Here is a 6,781-nt window from a genome sequence, read left to right as displayed (position 1 = left end):
TTGAATGTTGTACTGCTGAATTAAAGCTAAATTTGCTGAAGAAATGCCTGAACTGTACTGGAAAAACCTTTAAAAGTTAAAGGATCAAAAGTCCTAGCAGGAATACGCTGAAAAAGTTAAACATTGTAATAGTAGAATGGCTAAAATAGGTCAAAATTTGTAGGAGTTAATCATTAAAGCTGAAATTGTTGAAAAAATGGATGAACTGTTGAAAATTTGAAGATGTTGCTAAAATGGCTAAAAGGGCTGGCATTGGAATCAGCATCATCAACTGACTCAAAAAAACACATTGTTTGAGAGTATCATATTGGTAAAAGCTACATGCTCTAAGTTGATAGAACATCCACTTTTTTCAAAATGGCGGCTTTTCTATTAATTTTATCTCCATAGAAACCATTTTATTTTTGGGTTGCCTGGTGATGACGAACAAATCGACGTCAGTTTCAGACATATCGGCAAAAGTAAACCTTTGGACGACCTTAGCAACGAAGTTTGTTTGCTAACCACGCCCACATTCCTTATATGTCCAGATCCAGTTAATTTCAATATGTTCAGTTCCAGCCATGGATGAAGTTTATTGCAATATTTGCTTCAGATTTTGTCAAAAAATGGCCACCAAACAGTAGGTTGTGTCGACATCCTATAATGATTTCCAAACCTATTTTATAGTCCAAAGCCTTGTGATCAATTTAACGTTTGAACGGTGTCTCTAGCTAAAGGCATGTTGAAGTTATAATGGTTGAAAGAACCAAAGGTTTTCAAGGATTCTCCTTGTATTTAAATGGAGCATAAATCCTGGAAAATCCTGGAATATCCTGGAATATCTTGAAAAGTTCAAGGAAATGAAGGACCGAAATTTATAGCTGAAAGGAACAAGCTATAAGAGTTGAACATTTCAATAGTAGAATGGTTAAAATAGGTTAAAAACTGAAGGTTAAAATCGCCTCACATGTAGGCACAAAATGGCCGCCAAAATGTAGGTTGTGTTGCCATCCCATAATAATTTCAAAACATATGTTGAAGTCCAAAGCATTGTGACCATTTCAATGTTTGAACAGTGTCTCTAGCCAAAAGCATGTTGAAGTTATAATGCTTGAAAGAACCAAAGGTTTTCAAGAATTCTCCATGTATTTAAATGAAGCAAAAATCTTGGAAAATCCTGGAATATCTTGAAGAGTTCAAAGATTTGAAAGACCAAAAGTCGTAGCTGAAAGGAATAAGCTGAAAGGGTTGAACATTGTAATAGTAGAATGGTTAAAATAGGTGAAAGTCTGAAGAAGTTTAAAATTGCCTCACATTTTGGCACAAAATGGCCCCCAAACTGTAGGTGGTGTTGCCATCCCATAATAATTTTGAGCCTTATATTGAAGTCCAAAGCCTTGTGAACATTTCAATGGAGCAAAAATATTGGAAATCCGGGAATATCCGGGAATATCTGGAAAAGTTCAAGGAGTTGAAGGACAAAATGTCATAGCTGGAATAAGATGAAAGAGCTAAACATTTTAATAGTTGAATGGTTAAAATAGGTGAAAAATTGTAGAAGTAGTTTAACTGTGAACTTCTGCACGAAAAATTCTCCATGTATTTCAATGGAGCAAAAATCCTGGAAAGTCCTGGAAAATCTTAAAAAGTTCAAGGATTTGAAAAACCAAAAGTCATAGCATTAATAAGCTGAAAGAGCTGAACAGTTTAATAGTGGAATGGTTAAAATAGGTTGAAAATTGTAGAAGGAGTTAAGTGCCGAAAAACGGCGGAAGACAGCATGAGAGGAAAACAAAGGGTTGAATGCTTTACAGCATTCAACCAAATATGCACAGTTGTACACATCTGTGTTGTCTGTGCTTTCATCAATAGCAAAAATGCAACAAATGACTGGATTCCTTCATTGGGCGCCCAAGTTTCCTCAGAGATGTTGTTTCTGCAGTTGTAATCCTTGACAGACTTGTTTTGGAAAAGGTAGACTGCTTTTTGGGGCACAAGACTTCTGCAGCCTTCAGCATTTTTTCAAAAGTTCACTGTCCGAAAACGTTTTGGATGTTTGCACCAACTTCTTCGCAATAAGGTGTCTGTCACTTCTCCATCACTGATGTCACGGCTGCAGTAAATGCAAACAGTTGTTTTTTCCATTCAGCTAATGGTTGATAAATCTTCTTCTAAACTGCAAATGGTGAAACTTTTCTTTATGGTGAGTCTCATAGTGGTGATAAATGTTATATTCTTGAGCACTGCCGCCTGTTGATGACATACCAAGCATGCAGGTTTTGCATTCAGCTCCGTGAACAAATAAAACTCTGTCCATTTTTCCTGGAAAGCTCAGCACTCCACTTCAACCTTTTTTACTTTTTGACAACATTTTGGTCATTAGGGTGTCACCACTGATCATTCTTATAGCAACAGAAAAGCGGTGAGGCTCGCAGGGAACCAAACTACTGCTAACCCATACGCAGAGCTGTTAGGTTTCGCTTTTGGCATGTGCAGAGATATGCTGTTTCACCTGTCTTGCTTTTCCTTTGCTCTCCCTAGTGGCAGAAATGCGCATTTCGGTAATTTCTTTAAAAAAATCATAACTCGCCACAGGAATGAACTAGAAACGTGCTTTCTTTTTTAAACATCCTTGTGATTTTTACTCTTCATGCGTGCGCCGAACTAAACGACGTGACGGATGACCACGGGCCCTATGTTTGACACCCCTGGTGTCAATAGGGTAACATCAGAATTCAGATGAGCTTTTACACCTGCCGAACACAGCAAAACCCAGTAACCCAGCGCCCTTTGATCTGTTAGAAGACTTTTTGAAGAATAATCTGCTGTGATGCACTTGGTCATTTTTTCGTTATAGTTAAACAAAACTGCCATCTTCTAATCCTAATAGCATTTCCCAATATCGATTCGATTATTGATTTATCTTGTTTTGAAATGTTTTTTTAACGGTACTGGTCACTTTAATTGGATTCTTCCAGAGAAAGCTTGATCTGTTTCGATCTTAGGAATAGAAATAGATGAATCGATTACTTGATTAATCATTACACTCCTATTATTTCAGTCTTTACAGTTGGGGATATGCAAGAAGTGAGTGATATTTGTGTCTTTAAAGAGCAGTATATGATGGATCCAAGCAGTCCTTTGTAAGAAGTGTCATCTCATGGAATAGAACCTCTTTAGCTTTGGAACAATTAAGGATGTGTTAAGCCTATCACACCAGAGCCCTAGCTTCCGTGTCGACATTCTTTGGGACTGCCATCATTCTTCAACGGTTTATGCAATTAATGTAATTCCAGTGGATTCTGAAGCAGAGAAAATAGGTTTTGTGCTGTTATACAGCAATTTACAGTGGCAAAGTGATTGGATAAATCAACTGATACCGATGCCGAAAAAATAGCTGCTTTTTAATTAATAACGTGTTGCATAAAGGGGCAATGCCTGATATGAAAAGCCAGAATCATCTGACTCATGTTGATCGCGTAAACAGTCTAAGAGTAATGGTACATGAAAGAGTGTATGTTATTTAGGTATGTCCGGCGACATCTCCAGTGTCAAAGGGTTAAACATCCTTTATCATGTTGGAGGACCAAATTAGAGGATTTAACCGTGTGCAGAGTAAAACTGCTTTACAGGCCAAACAAAGCAAAACATCTTAAGGGGAAATGAACTGGTGTGAACCAAACAATTGTGAAAGTCTCTTTTGCCTAACCAACAACAATTGATTGATTCAAAATCCAATCTTTTCAATAAAACCACTTATGGCTAAGATTAGAGAGAGCTGTCCCAAAAAGAATATGCCTGGGTCAGGTCATTGAAACACAGCCTTAAAAAGTGAAGACAACTTTGAATAGAAATGCAAAAAAAGAAAAGAACCCATGTGTTGCAATGATGCTTTCAAAGTCCAGACCACAAACTAGAGTGAGAGGATTTCTAAGAATGGCACACAAAAACAAATGTCTGCACATTGGGGATCAACAATGAAAAGGACCAAATGGGTGTTTTCCAGCATTTTTTCTTAATTTTGTATATCAAAAATCAACAGTTTTATAAACAATGAGTTGGGTTTTTTGATCTGAGGTGGTATTTAGCTGTGAAGTCTTATCAAAACTATGAAAACGATCTTAAAACGCTGTAAAAAGAGACAGATTTCAAACTTTCCGGAAGCAAAAGGCAATTCAAAATGCAGGACTGCGAGTGAGTTCAGTCGTATATCAGACACACATTACAACACCATCCGCCCTTGATATGTTCCTGTTTATGAGACAGAATGTTCTGAGTTTGAGGACATGACACGTGTGCATTTTCATTATCACCGTTTGACCTCAGCAAACTCCATCTGCTTAGAGTAAATCTATCACCTCGTTTGAACTTTATGGGTGCCCTGAACTGCTCCTCCACCCAGCCCGCCCCAGCCATCGGGGCCTGGCAGTAAAGCTCCTTAGTGGTGGAATGACACAGAATCCAAAGAGTCATTTTTAAGCACGGCTACAATTAAAGCCCTTCCAGGAATCACAAAGGAGGCATTTAAATGAGTTGTTGTAGGTCAGCTACTGTAAAGGATAATTAACACCACAGCCTGCTTACATGTGGATCCTCCTATTACGTAATGCTCCTTCTCTTTTGTGCTTAGAATGGGGTGGGGGGGTGGGCAGGTGGTTTATAAAACAACCAATTACTTAGCTGCAATGCTGAAGTCTACAAAGCACACATGCTTTCCACCTAGTCTTTGTCTTTTTTTCTGGCAGCCCCCTGCTCCACCCCCTGTCCTCATTTCGTCTGTCCGGTCACATCCTCTCCGGCTTGCTTTTCTTGTCTTCCCCCTGTCACTGCCTTTCCCTTCTTATCGTGTCCCCATGTCACCTTACTCGGTTTCAGTCTTACAGAGGCTTGAAGAACTCGCTCTGTGTGACGGGGGAGCCGGTGAACGCAGAGCACGCACGCACACGCGAGGGAATAGAGTTCTGCGAAACACACTCTCTGGCCTAATTGATCTGTTTATGATCATGCCCTGTATTGATCTGACAGGGAAATTATTCACCTGAGCCCACCCAGAAAAGCACATAAACAAGGGAAGCGGGGAACACAGGAAATGCGTCACAAAACTGCATTTAGGCTTAAAGCTGAGGTAAAATTTCTGTGGCCCAAGGCCAAGTAATGACTAAACACCGCAGGTAACCTACTGTGTATCAGAGATAAGGCAGTTAAGCAGAGCTGTGCGTGGTTAAGTGGTGACTTCCCTCTGCTGGATTTAGAGAAAAACATGACTGAAAGAACACCCAAAAATGAAAGACTAACCAAACTCAGAGGAATCTCTGTGTTTCTTTCATTCGTGATCAGAAATCTCTGGAAAAAAAAGCTTGAAGACTCAAATTTGAATTCTATGAATTTCTTATAGTTTCTCAACTTTAAAAATCGTCCAATTTGACACCCTGAATGTGACCAAATAGAAACTAAGAGGCAAAAATACTACAAAATCTAAAATCTTTGACTCCTCCCATCGCTCAGTGACATCCCATAATTTTACAATAAAACCAAGGAAGAATAAGCTGCTTGTAAATTAACAAAATTGATTATATTGTTATATATATATCTGAAAAACACCTAATCATGAAAATCCTGTCACCTTCTGGACTATAAATGTATGTAGCTTTGTATGAGTTAATATTTTCTTATTTTTAAACCAGTACCTCTTCAATGAACTATTATGATTATGATGATTATGATTGTGTTAATTGCGGTGTCTTATGGGTGGATTCGTTCTCTGACCTCTCACTGTTTTAAACTGATTTTTTTATATCACTTTTCTTTTTATGTTAAAGCAACTTGTGCTCTACATATGTACGATGAAAGGTGCTCAACAAATAAAGTGATTCATTGATTGATTCATCGATTGATTAAGAGAAAGAAATAACATGGAATCTGGACAAAACATGCTTTGACCTTGGTAAATGATATATGTATTTTAAAGTTTTTGGATTTTTTTGTTTTCTTAATTTAATGGCAATTGTACCAATAGGTTGATGTCTCTCATGAAAAAACGCAATGATGGCTTCATGTGCTGCTGGAATGATTGGAAAAATGCCTGTCTGACTCAAAAAAACAACAGTTCTTCTGGCAACACATAAATGAAGAATAACTTTCTAAATCTGAACAAAAGTCAGTGTATTTGTAGTCCACCATCTATGGGGAGACACCAGAACTACAGGGAAAATACAACAATGGTTTGGCAGGCCATATTAAACAGTTTGATGTACCGCATATGGCGCCCGGGCCATAGTTTGCCCACTTAGTTTTTATTAAGGGGCGAGTTCCTGCTACCTAATGACCACATGCAAATGCTGCATGCATGTGATGTGCATGTAATACATAGGATGTCAACTACATTCTAGCAGGATGGCTGCATGCAGGGAGTGCTCACTTATCACTTGATGATCACGAAAAGGCTCCTTGCTTTGTGCACAGGATTTGGAAGGGTTGAAAAAACGAAAAGTTTGCATATCTTTCTGTATAAAGGTGGTAGGTGATGTGGATTTATGCTTTAATCACTTGCTTTTATCACTTTAATGCCAGAAGCTCAAACACATACTGAAGCATGATAAGCAGATGCTCCGACACAGAACACAAAACAGCCACAGTCTAAATAGACAACATAATGCAGAACACCTGTGACAGTAGACCTCTGGAAGGAGAGGGCAGGACAGGAAGGATCACAGCTGAAACCCAAGACAGGCCTTTCCATGACATAACCCCCCCCCCACACACACACGTCCGGCTTCCAGATGGACGACGAGGCTGATCA

The sequence above is a fragment of the Oryzias latipes genome, chromosome 24, assembly GCF_053564925.1.
Source record: "Oryzias latipes strain Hd-rR chromosome 24, Olatipes_Hd-rR_3.1".
Taxonomy (NCBI): domain Eukaryota; kingdom Metazoa; phylum Chordata; class Actinopteri; order Beloniformes; family Adrianichthyidae; genus Oryzias; species Oryzias latipes.
Note: the sequence above shows the minus strand (reverse complement) of the source record.